Below are 13,586 nucleotides of genomic sequence, written 5' to 3'. Positions count from 1 at the left end.
CAGGAAGTCCTCCCGGACGCCCTTCGCTCCATCCAGTCGCTGCTGTGTACCACAACAAATCAAACACCTCACGAACGCCTCCTTGTCTTCCCTAGGAAGTCCTCCTCCGGAATGTCACTCCCGACCTGGCTGGCAGCCCCGGGACCCATCCTGCTCCGAAAACATGTGCGGGTACACAAATCTGACCTATTGGTCGAGAGGGTTCACCTCCTCCACGCGAAACCTCAGCGGGCGTACCCCAAAGGCTGACAGGGCACGGTCTCTCTGCGGGACCTGGCACCCGCCAGATCTACACACACACCCCCAACACCAATCACCCCCTCCCTCCCACCGGCGCGTCCCACTGCCGCCCCTTTCCCGGGTGGATCGTCCTTCCCCCGGCCCCGCCTAGGGATAGTGAAGCAGGAAGAGACATCGCTATGCTCCCAGAGACGACGGTGCCCAAGCCAGCGCCTGCATCACCGCCGGGGCTGAGACGATCGGGGAGGACGACCAGGGAACCCATTCGACTCATTGAATCATTATAACAAAGAAAGAAATGCCTCTGTAAATAATTCAGTTGTCCAGTAAAAGTGGCATTGTAAATAGTGTTAGTAGTTTGATATCGGAGCATAGCCGCCGTGTTAGTGGCATCCCAGGTACCGATTCTGTAAACCCCTACCTCATACGGCCCAGTACCCCTGCCGGGTTCTTTTTTAACAAGGGGTGAATGTGGTGGTATGCATTAGGGGTATTACGGTGCCCTGTGATGCCTAGAGGCTACTGATGGATAGACGCCGGGTCCCGGTTGGATCAGCCGCCTACTGGCTCCACCCAGTAAGGCGGAGTATAAGAGCCCGGGTTCTCCCAGCAGCCGCATTCTGTAACTGTGCTGCTGGGGAACAAGTCCGCGTAATAAAGCCATCGATTGACTCCTTCTCATCTCATCTCGTGAGTGATTGATTGTGCTTCACTGCTTTTATTATAAATTTGAGGTCAATGTGCCTTCAGTGGTTTGGGTCACATCCCACACAAAAAGAGAATTCCAGCATTTGCTGGAAACCAGTTATCTCAGTCCCATGATTCAGATAGTACCAGGCTTAGACCAACAAGAAAGAACCAATCAACTTCAGGATATCCCACAATGCTTCATGTCAATTAAGCCCCAGGACATCACTGCAGGATTTCCTCAGGGTTGTGTCCTGGGCACAACAATCTTCAGCTGGTTTATGAATGACCTACCTTCCATCATAAGATCAGAAGTGGGGATGTTCATTGATGACTGCACAATCTTCAGTGTCATTCATAACTCTTCAGATTCTGAAGCAGTCCCTGTCCAAAGCAGCAAGACTGGTGATGAGAATAAAGGAGTCTCCGGACTCGCTCATGGAACCACCCAGCTGACCCAAATTATTACTATCCCGGAACTTGTGGACTTGAAGTTCAAGATGCCGCTGTTCAGTAAGCTAGAAACCTTTGATGCAGACCTGGAAGATTGGACCCAGTATGCTGAACGCATCCTCCAGGCTAATGGTATTTTGGGGGCAGACCATCAGAAAGTCATCCTCTTGACCGGAAATAGCACGGTAGCACCGTGGTTAGCACAGTTGCTTCACAGCTCCAGGGTCCCAGGGTCAATTCTTGCTTGGGTCACTGTCTGTGGGGAGGCTGCATGTTCTCCCTGTGTCTGCGTGGGTTTCCTCTGGGTGCTCCAGTTTCCTCCCACAGTCCAAAGATGTGCAGGATAGGTGGATTGGCCATTGTAAATTGCCCTTTCATGCCCTAAAGGTTTGGGTGGGGTTACTGGGTTATGGGGATAGGGTGGAGGTGTGGGCTTGGGTAGGGTGCTCTTTCCAAGGGCCAGTGCAGACTTGATGGGCCAAATGGCCTCCTTCTGCACTGTAAATTCTATGATTCTATGATGACCGCCTGCGGGCCCCAACTTTCCAATTGTAAACAGACTCACTTACCCGACTGCACCAGAGCCCAAATCATTTGACGAGCTGGTCACATTGGTAGCTGAACATTATGACCCTAAATGTTCCATTATCATGCAGCGGTATTGGTTTAACACAGCGGCGCAGTCTCCAGGTGAATCGGTCACTGACTTCTTGACCCGTCTTAGGCAATTGGTAGAGCAATGAGAGTTTACGCCATCCCTCTCCGAAAGGTTGACGGATAGGCTGGTTTGTGGGATAAACAACACAACCACTCTCGGTACTTCAGAGCGAGGCCTGTCCCCTTCTCATTGCTTGCCAAAATTACTGTGCCAAAATTAACACAGAGCTACAACGCCTGAAGAGCCTAGGGATTATACGCCTTGTACAATTTGCAGAATGGGCTGCACCCACTGTGCTGGTAATGAAGCCTGACAAATCTGTCCGATTCTGCAGGAATTACAAGCTCACGGTAAACAGTGCTTCATGTCTGGACCGGTAACCGATGCCTAGAGTGGAAGATTTGTACGTTAAACTGGCTGGAGGGTGTTCCATTACGAAACTTGACATAAGCCACGCCTATTTACAGGTGGAGCTAGATCCAGCATCCAGAAAATTTGTGACCATAAACACCCATAGAGGATTATTTGAATGCACCCGCCTTCCGTCTGGCGCGTCATCTGCCCTAGCGATTTTCCAACGTCTGGAGAAAAGTATCCTGCAGGGTCTGCCAAAGGTGGCCACCTATCTCGATCTCTTGATGGATACCACCGAGAAACAGCAGATGAACAACCTGCAAATGCTCAGGCAGCTTTCGCAAGTGGGTGCCTGGCTGAAGTGGAGCAAGTGTATTTAAAGAGGAGCGAAAGAGGTGATTTCCTTAGGATAAAGGTTGGACAGGGGGGTCTACATCCAGTGGACGATGAGGTTCAATCCATAAATGGGCCCCAACTCCAAGAACAACACTGAACTCCTGTTGTTTCCAGGCCTGGTAAAAACGCCAGGTTGGCGATGGAAAGTTCATCGCCAATCTGGCCACTTTATTGCCTCCACTCCACATACTGGGGAAAAAGGGCATGAAGTGATTCTGGGGTGCTTCGCAGGAAGAAGCATTCACCAGGGTAAAAGGGTATTTGTCATCCACACAGCTCCTCATTCAATATGATCCACTAATCCTAACATCTGATGCCTCCCTGTACAGCATTGGGGTGGTGCTGGCCCACAGCTGGGATGATGGCACGGAAAACCCCATTGATTAAAATAATTTAATTGGTGACAGAAATGTCGGTCAGTGGGGTTAAGTGCTGCATTTGTGATATGTTGGAGATCCGTAACTCTTCCAGTGTTTCGGACAACTACATCTGCAGGAAGTGCACCCTATTGCAACTCCTCACAGATCGCATGGATAAGTTGGAGCAGTAGTTGGATGCACGTAGGAGCATGAAGGTGGCAGAAAGCATCATAGATAGGAGTTTTAGTGATGTGGTGACACCCAAGGTGCAGGCAGATAGATGGGTGACCGCTAGAAAGGGCAGCCAGTCAGTGAAGGAATCGCATGTGGTCATCCCCCTCCCTAAAAATTATAACGTTTTGGATACTGTTGGGGGGGGATGGCCTACCGGGAGATAACAGCAGCAGCAGCCAGAGCAGTGGCACCATGGCTGGCTCTGTTGTAAAGCATGGAGGGACAAAGAGCACTGGAGCAATAGTTATAGGCAACTCTACAGTTAGGGGTACAGATAGGCGCTTTTATGGATATTATAGAGATTCCAGGATGGTACGTTGCGTCTCTGGTGCCAGGGTCCAGGATGTCTGTGAACGGGCAGAAAGCATTCTGAAGGGAGAGGGTGAAGAGCCAGTGCCCCGTGGCGCATATTGGTACTAACAACATAGATAGGAAGAGTGACAAGGTCCTGCAGCAGGAGTTCAGGGAGTTAGGTAGAAAGTTAAAAAGCAGGACCTATTGGGTTGCAATCTCAGGATTACTCCCTGTGCCACATGCCAGTAAGGCTAGAAATAGGAAGATAGTACAGCTCAACATGTGGCTAAACAGCTGGTGTAGGAGGGAAGGTTTCAGATATCTGGACCATTGGGATCTCTTCCAGGGCACGTGGGACCTGTACAAGAAGGACGGGTTGCATCTAAACCGGAGAGGCATAAATATTCTGGCTGGGAGGTTTGCTTGTGTCACACGGGAGGATTTAAACTAGGCTGACAGGACGATGGGAACCAAAGCAAAGGTGAATTAACTGAAGGGGAACCAGAGAGTAGCGCCAGTATGACTCAGAGGAAGAGCAGGCAGGGTGTGCTTGCTGATCAAAGAGGGTCTGGTGGACTGAAGTGCATTTGTTTCAATGCGAGAAGTGTAACAGATAAGGCAGATAAACTTAGGGTTTGGATTAGTACTTGGAACTATGATGTTGTTGCCATTACAGAGACTTGGTTAAAGGAAGGACAGGATTGGCAGCTTAACATTTCAGGATACAGATGTTTCAGGTGGGATAGAGAGGGGTGTAAAAGGGGTGGGGGATTGCACTACTGGTTAAGGAGAATATCACAGCTGTACTGCGGGAGAGAACCTCGGAGGGCTCTTACAGCGAGGCAATATGGGTAGAGCTCAGGAATAGGAAGGGTGTAGTCAAAATATTGGGGGTTTACTATAGGCCTCCCAACAGCCAGTGAGAGATAGAAGAACAGATATGTAGGCAGATTTTGGCAAGGTGTAAATGTACCAGTGTTGTTGTGGTGGGTGATTTTAACTTCCCTTATATTGACTGGGACTCACTTAGTGCTAGGGGCTTGGATGGGGCAGAGTTTGTAATGAGAGTCCAGGAGGGCTTCTTGAAACTGTATGTACATAGTCCAACTGAGAAAGGTGCCTTACTGGACCTGGTATTGTGGAATGAGCCCGCTCAGGTGGTCGGCGTTTCAGTCGGGGAGCAGTTCGGGAACAGTGACCACAATTTAGTAAGCTTTAAGGTGCTGATGCTAAGGTGAAGATGCTAAATTGGGGGAAGGCTAATTACAACAATATGAGGCAGGAACTGAAGTATGTAGATTGGGGGCAGATGTTTGAGGGCAAATCAACATCTGGCATGTGGGAGGCTTTCAAGTGTAAGCTGATAGGAATTCAGGACCGGCGCATTCCTGTAAGGATGAAGGATAAGTACGGCAAGTTTCGGGAACATCGAATCATAAGAGATAGTGTGAGTCTAGTCAAAAAGAAAAAGAAAGCATTTGTCACGGCTAGGAGGCTAGGAATGCATGAAGCAAGTGTGGAATACAAGGAAAGTAGAAAGAAACTTAAGCAAGGAGTCAGGAGGGCTAAAAGGGGTTATGAAAAGGCATTGACAGCAGGATTAAGGAAACTCCCAAGGCTTTTTATACATATATAAAGAGCAAGAGGGTAGCCAGGGAGAGGGTTGGCCCACTCAAGGATAGGTGAGGGAATCGATGCGTGAAGCCAGAGGAAATGGGCGAGGTATTAAATGAGTACTTTGCGTCAGTATTCACCAAAGAGATGGACTTGGTGGATGATGAGTCTGGGGAAGGGTGTGAAGATAGTTTAGGTCATGTTGAGATCAAAAAGGAGGTGTTGGGGGTCTTGAAAAACATTATGGTAGATGTCCCCCAGGCCTGATGGGATATACCCCAGAATACTGAGAGAGGCAAGGGAGGAAATTGCTGGGGCCTTGAGAGAAATCTTTGTATCCTTACTGGCTACAGGAGAGGTTCCAGAGGGTTGGAGAATAGCCAATGTTGTTCCTTTGTTTAATAATAATAATCTTAAGAAGGGTAGCAAGGACAATCCAGGTAATTATAGGCCAGTGAGCCTTACATCAGTGGTAGGGGATTTATTGGAGAGGTTCTTCGAGACAGGATTTACTCTCACTTGGAAATAAGTGGACGTATTAACGAGAGGCAATGTAGTTTTATGAAGGAAAAGTCGTGTCTCACTAGCTTGATTGAGCTTTTCGAGGAACTGACAAAACTGATTGATAAGGGTACGGCAGTGGATGTTGTCTATATGGATTTCAGTAAGGCCTTTAACAAGGTCGTTCATGGCAGACTGGTATGGAAGCTGCAGTCGCACGGGATCAGAGGTGAGCTGACAAGATGGATACGGAACTGGCTTGGTCATAGAAGATAGAGGATAGAAGTGGAATGGTGCATTTCTGAATGGAGGGCTGTGACTAATGGTGTTCCTCAGGGATCAGTGTTGGAACCTTTGCTGTTTGTAACATAAATAAATGATTTGGAGGAAAATGTAACTGGTTTGATTAGTAACTTTGCGAATGACAAAAAGGTTGGTGGAATTGTGGATAGCGATGAGGACTGTCAGAGGATACAGCAGGATATAGATTGGTTGCAGACTTGGACGGAGAGATAGCAGATGGAGTTTAATCCAGACAAGTGTGTGGTAATGCATTTTGGAAGGTCTAATACAGATGGAAAATATACAATAAATGGCACAACCTTTAAGAGTATTGATATGCAGACGGATGAAAAGATTTACCAGGATGTCGCCTGGTATGGAGGACATTAGCAATGAGGAGAGGTTGGAGAATAATATTTATGGATTTTATTTTAACCACCCTATAAAATAGTTTAATTTGAATTCCTGCCAGTGAGACTTTTAACGGTCCAAGTAACCTAAGAACAGCAAAGTGGCTACTTGTGAGAAACTGTTCTGAATGAATTAAATAATCTCAAAGGTGTTGAATGTTTGGGTTTAAGCAGTTGTATCCACCTTAATTCATTATTGATCAGAAACGCAAATGGACCAACCACACAAATCCTGTGCTGGCCCAAATCAGGGGCCTCATATTATGTGTCAATTGTTTTATTTCCTGACTCCCTAAAACCTCTCCTCGACCCAGAACACAAAAGTCAGAAGCATAATGGAATATTTTCTGCTCACCTGGATGGGTGCAGTTGCAAGAAGCTCAATACCATCAGAACAAAGCAGTTTGCTTGATCAGGGTCCTATCCACCACCATAAACATTCAGTCCCTCGACCACCAGCATACACCAGTTTTTTGTATTTCTCAATCAGAATTACAAAACCAGAGCTCAGAGTGTGTACAGGGCAAACCCTTAATTCAGCTCCTTGCCTGCTTCAAAAGCCAATTCAAATTGAATCCAATTCATGGTCCCCACAAGAGAAACATACTAGATCCAGGCATTACACCTGACCTCACGCTCATCTTAGCCAAAAGGCCGAGATGCACCATCTACAGAATGCATTGCAGAAACCCACTGAAAGCTTTTTCAACAGCACCTCCCAAATCTGTGACTTCCACTTCCTCGAAGAACAGTATCTGCTTGAGAACATCTCCATGTTCCCACCCAAGTCACTCACCATTTGACTTAGACATATATCACCTTACTTAATCGCTGACTGGTCATAATAGAATTGCCTATCTAACAGCACCATATGTACCTTCGCCATTTGGAACTCAATGGTTCAAAAGGAAGGTTTGCCACCAACTTCTCGAGGGTGAAGAGGCATGTATTATAAATACTTAAAATGTCCATCACCAGAGAATGAAAAAAAAAGTTTAGCAAATTTTTAACCAGTGGGAAAGTTAAACCTTGTACATTACTGTGGTGATTGCCCATTTAACGGTAATGCAGAGGAGAAGGGTCACCTGGATTGGATGACCAATCAGGAATCAACCATGGTGAGGAAGGCTCCCAGGCAGAGATATTTTGGGATGGAACTACACCCATTGCCCTATTGGCTGAGGTTATTCATGAAGGCCCCACCTTCTCAACCTTTCCCCTCTCCTGAGGTTTGGTGATTCTCAGGTTAAATCATCACCAGTCAGCTCTCCCCCCCGCAAAGGGGAAAGCAGCCTATGGTCATCTGGGACTATCGCGACTTTACCTTTTACACCCATGAAGCTGTTGTACAATTCTTATTAATAAATATATATTGTGTTCACTAATGAAGTCTGTGAAAGTGCATCTTTACATCTAGTGATGAGGATAAATTACGCTGACACTACCTCTGGCCTGACACCTGTGAGTATCCTGTTTTTAAAAAAAATACTCCCAAGAATGTCTCTCTTTGGCGAATAGACCCATTTGACTACTCCCTGGTGGACTGAACACATGTCAAGTCCCTTGGGTATTATTCCCAAGCAAGTGAAATTGGGAAGGAAGTGAAACACAAAGCAATTCTTCTAACTGTTTGTGGAGATCAGACCTATAACTTTATTCGCAGTCTTACAATCCCAATTGCCCATGACTCCAAATCATTTAGTGAGTTTGTGCATTTAGTGAAGGCTCAATTGCAACCTCAACCATCAGTCATACGCCAAAGATTCAAACATAATTTGAGGGCGAGAGCCTCCGGCAAATCGATCATTACTTACATTGCTAAACTGAAGCAATTATTGGAGCATTGTGCTTTTGGAGGCATTCTGAACGACATTTGACGAGATAGGTTAGTATGTGGTGTGAACAACTCTGTTATTAAATACAGATTGCTTGCAGAGGATAACATAAATTTTAAACACGCAGTGGAGATAGCGCTGGCCATGGAAAGTGCTGGAAAAGTTACACAAGAGCTGCAGAGCACACAAAATCAGTTAGGACAGGAACCTACAGTCAGCCTTGGTGCCAAAATGTCGAAGACACCATGAAGCGGGAAACAATTTCTGCCACCAACAAAAGAAAAAGGTAAAGAATCAGCAATTCGTCAGGAATGCTGAAAGGGGAATGTTACCGATATGGAGGTAACCACACTCCCGAATCATGTTACTTTAAGGAAGCTGTGTTTTTATTGTCATAAAACATTTGATAAAGCAGTGCAGAGCTAAGTCAAGATTAGGTTGGGCAATAAATGCTGGCACAGCCTGTGATGCCCATGCCCCATGAATTAATTTATAAAAAGGCAAGGTCAAGCGATAAAGGAGACATCTGCTCCTACAAACACAACTGAACTCAAATTGTTTTGGTGGATGATAAATAACAATGGACATTTTGTACCAAACCTATTGACAGTTTTGTCCCCCTTGCCTATTCTGCCACAGAAACACCATCGTTCGTCTTGGAAAGCTCCTCAAGAGGAATGTTTTAGCAGAGTAAATCAATTGCTGCGTTCCTCAATCCGTGGACCCATCTAAAAAACTGATATTGACCTGCGACAACTCTTCAGATGGTGTTGGTGCAGTGTTGACGCATGAAATGGACGATGGTTCTGAGAGGCCAACACGTACGTGCCAAGGACCCGCTCAGATGCCGGAAAAGGCTACTCACAAATCGAGAAAGAAGAACTATCAATAGCTTTGACACAAAGAAATTACATGGTGGACACTTTCCCCTCATTTCTGACTACAAACCGTTCTTGGGTCTCTTCAAAGAGGACAGGAAATCAACATTGGGCGTTAATTCTATCCACCTATGAATATACTTTCAAGCACCGATCTGGAACACACAGAGAGAAGGCAGGTGCCCTTAGCCACCAACCCTTGCAAGAAAGCATCACATATACTCCAGTACCACAAGAGATCAACATGGCATTAAATGTTTTAGACACATTCCTAGTCTCGGCGAAGCAGATCAGGAACTGGACCAATTGAGATCCACTTCTGTTCAAAGTGAGAGACAAAGCACTTACACGATGGGTAAATGAGCCAGTTTCCAAGGGAACAAAACCATTTTTTACCTGCAGGAATTAATTGAGTTGTCAGGATTGCATCATACTGCAAGTTTAGTTGTTCCTCTACCAGGCAGCGAGCTGCTCCTAACTGAATTACACAGCGCTCATCTAAGATGAAGATGCTTGCCAGGAGTTATGTGTGGTGGCCTGGTATTGATGTTGATATCGAGAAGCTGGTCAAGTAATGTCAACAGAGGGCAACACGGTGGTGCAGTGTTAGCACTGCTGCCTCACGGCACCGATGTCCCATATTCGATCCCAGCTCTGGGTCACTGTCCATGTGGAGTTTGCACATTCGCCCCATGTTTGCGTGGGTTTCACCCCCACAACCCACAGATATGCAGGATAGGTGGATTGGCCACACTAAATTGCCAAAATAGGACAAAATGGATTGGGTACTCTACATTTTAAAAAAAAGTAATGTCAACAGTGTCAACTGCAAGAAAGAGTTGCCTGCCAACCCCCCAATGCACCCTTGAAAATAACCATGGGTACAAATCCATACCAATTGTCTTGGTCCATTCCTAGGCACAATGATTTTGCTAATGATTGATGCTTTCCAACTCATGAATTATCTAAAGTCATGGTTTCATAAAATAGAACCGTATTCACAAGTGCTGAGTTTCAAAACTTCAACGGCATTAAACACATTAGACTTGCACCGACTACCCCACATCAAATGGACCAGCTGAGAGAGCCATCTAGACTTTCAAGTTTGACCTAAAAAACCGTCAGGAGGAAACTTGGAGGCCAAAATCTCACGATTCCTCCTTAGCTATCGTACCATTCCACATGCAACAATGGGAGTTCCACCAGCAGAACTGGTAATGAAACGATGTCTCAGAATGAGACTGAGCCTCCTATTTCCAAATTTGCCAGGGAGGGAAGAAGCCAGCCAAAGTAATCAGAAAGCAAGCCATGATTCACATAGTGCATCACGATGTTCTATAGTAAATGGAGCCGTATACGTGAGTAACTTTGGTAGTGGATTAAGTTATGTCTCTCTAACTATTGTCTCTAAGACTGGAGTCCCTTTCGTACCAAGTGGACATGGAGGGATGGATCATTCAGAAACACATGAACCACTTGAGGAGTAGAAACACTCCATCAAACAACGTTGTCAGCAAGAAATGTTTTCAAACTGTAGGCACTGTGGTATTATAGGTATTACGGTACCTGACAGGCTAAAGCATCATTGGTGGAAACTGTGTGCTTGCTATTGATTAGCGTGTATGGTAGCTCCGCCCTGATAGACGGGGTATAAGAACCCGTGCCACCCCAGCAGCCCTCATTCTTTACCTGAGCTGCTGGGGGAAACATCCAGCTTATTAAAGCCTTCAGTTGGACTACAACCTCGCTTTAGTGGTCATTGATCGTGCATCAATTTAATAAGCTAGTTTTTTTAAGAAGAAAGGTTGGAGCTCCGAATCAAGCCGGAGTGTCTGCAACTTAGCCCCCACCCAGCGAACTCAGTGGCAATCTTTAAGCACTGGCTGGCATGCTTTAAAGGGTATCTCAAGACGGCCGAAAACGCACCCATGGGAGAGCAGAAACTGCACGTCCTGCACTCAAGGGTGAGCCCGGAGATTTACACCCTCATCGAGGAAGCGGAAGACTTCAATGCAGCAATAGAGCTGCTAAAAGGACACTATATTCGCGCGGGAAACCAGGTCTACGCCCGGCACCTGCTTGCAACAAGGCGACAAACCCCTGGGGATTCGCTGGAGGAATTCTACCGTGCACTCCTGGTGTTGGGCAGAAGCTGCGGCTGCCCGCAGGCTTCGGCGAGCGAACACACGCAACTCTTAGTCCGGGACGCTTTCGTGGCAAGTATGCTATCGTCACAAATCCGCCAGCGCCTGTTAGAAAAGGACACTATTGGTCTCAGGCAGGCACGGGCCCTTGCAGACTCCCTGGACGTGGCCTCCAGGAACGCCCGCGCTTACGTTCCCGACCGCGCGGCAGCCCCCTGGGCAGCGTGGAACCGCTCCTTGGCCGACCCCAAGACTTGCCCATTACCCCACAGGCCTGCGCTGCAAGGCGGCCTGGCAACCCTGAGGGACCCCGCTGCTACTTTTGCGGGCAGGCCAAGCACCCCTGCCAGCGCTGCCCGGCCCGCGCATCCACCTGCAAGGGATGCGGTAAAAAGGGCTATTTCCTGTGGGTATGCCAGGCCCAAGCGGTGGCCGCGGTCTCCAGCGGCGAATGCGGACCGCAACCACAGACTTCTCCATGGGCCCCGTGCGGCCAGCGGGCACCGCCACCTCCATATCCCAGGCCCATGTGCGGACCCTGGGCGCAGCCATCTTGTTCAGCGGACGCCACTTTGGAGGGATGGGCACCGCCATGTTGTGCACCGCCAGCCATGTGTGACCAATGGGAGACGCCATATTGGATGAACCCCCAGGACCCCAGTTCGGCTGACCACACACTGCCCGAACAGAACTCTCAACTGCTGCGATGGCCTCAGTGACTCTGGATCAGTCACGGCCTCGAACACTCTCAACCGCTACAACGACTGTATTCATCAACGGGCACGAGACGTCCTACCTAATCGACTCTGGGAGCACAAAGAGCTTTATACACCCCGACATGGTGAGGTGCTGTTCTCTCCTCATCCACCCAGTTAATCAAAAAATCTCACTGGCCTCCGGTTCACACTCAGTGGAGATAAAGGGGTTATGTGTAGCAAACCTCACAGTCCAGGGAAGGGAGTTCAAAAATTTCCGTCTCTACGTCCTTCCCCACCTCTGCGCGGCTACACTCCTGGGTTTAGGCTTCCAGTGTAACCTTCAAAGTCTGACCTTCGATTTCGGAGGCCCTATACCCCTCCTTACTGTCTGCGGCCTCGCGATCCTTAAGGTCGACCCGCCTTCCCTGTTTGCGAACCTCACCCCGGATTGCAAACCGTCGCCACCAGGAGCAGACGGTTCAGTGCCCAGGACCGGATCTTTATTAGGTCAGAGTTCCAAAGGTTACTGAGGGAAGGGGTCATTGAAGCCAGTAACAGCCCCTGGAGAGCTCAAGTAGTGGTGGTAAAGACCGGGGAGAAGCATAGGATGGTCATCAACTACAGTCAGACCATCAACAGGTTTACGCAGCTAGACGCGTACCCTCTCCCCCGCATATCCGACCTGGTAAACAGGATCGTGCATTATAAGGTCTTCTCCACGGTGGATCTCAAGTCCGCCTACCACCAGCTCCCCATCCACACTAGTGACCGCAAATACACTGCCTTCGAGGCAGATGGGCGGCTCTATCACTTCTTAAGGGTTCCCTTCGGTGTCACCAACGGGGTCTCGGTATTCCAGAGATGGACCGAATGGTTGACCGGTACGGTTTACGGGCAACATTCCCGTATCTCGATAATGTCACCATCTGCGGCCACGACCCAGCAGGACCACGACACCAACCTCCGAAAATTTGTCCAGACCGCTAAAATCCTTAACCTTACATACAACAAGGATAAATGCGTGTTTAGCACCGACCGTCTAGCCATTCTCGGCTACGGAGTGCAAAATGGAGTTATAGGCCCCGACCCTGAACGCATGCGTCCCCTTATGGTGTTCCCCCTCCCTCACTGCTCCAAGGCCCTGAAACGCTGCCTTGGGTTTTTTAGCTACTACGCTCAGTAGGTCCCCAACTACGCGGACAAAGCCCGTCCCCTGATCCAATCCACAGTTTATCCCCTGTCGATAGAGGCCCGCCAGGCCTTCAGCCGCATCAAAGCAGACATTGCAAAGGCCACGATGAATGCCATTGATGAATCCCTCCCCTTCCAGGTCGAGAGCGATGCATCCGATGTAGCTCTGGCGGCCACCCTCAACCAAACGGGCAGACCCGTGGCGTTTTTCTCACACACCCTCCACGCCTCAGAAATCCGCCACTCCTCAGTGGAAAAGGAGGCCCAGGCCATAGTGGAAGCTGTGCGACATTGGAGGCATTACCTGGCTGGCAGGAGATTCACTCTCCTCACTGACCAACGGTCGGTTGCCTTCATG

The 13,586-nt window shown here is 48.2% G+C and overlaps 1 protein-coding gene across 4 annotated transcripts in view; it reads right to left on the bottom strand.

The window, feature by feature from the left end:
• The window catches only part of LOC140409039 (potassium/sodium hyperpolarization-activated cyclic nucleotide-gated channel 1-like), a 478,762-nt gene that overhangs the window by 384,879 nt on the left and 80,297 nt on the right, over nucleotides 1-13,586 (bottom strand). The gene's annotated exons all lie outside the window — the stretch shown is intronic.

Source organism: Scyliorhinus torazame, chromosome 3 (genome assembly GCF_047496885.1).
Source record: "Scyliorhinus torazame isolate Kashiwa2021f chromosome 3, sScyTor2.1, whole genome shotgun sequence".
NCBI classification, from domain to species: Eukaryota; Metazoa; Chordata; class Chondrichthyes; order Carcharhiniformes; family Scyliorhinidae; genus Scyliorhinus; species Scyliorhinus torazame.
This window is presented reverse-complemented; position numbering and strand designations above follow the sequence as displayed.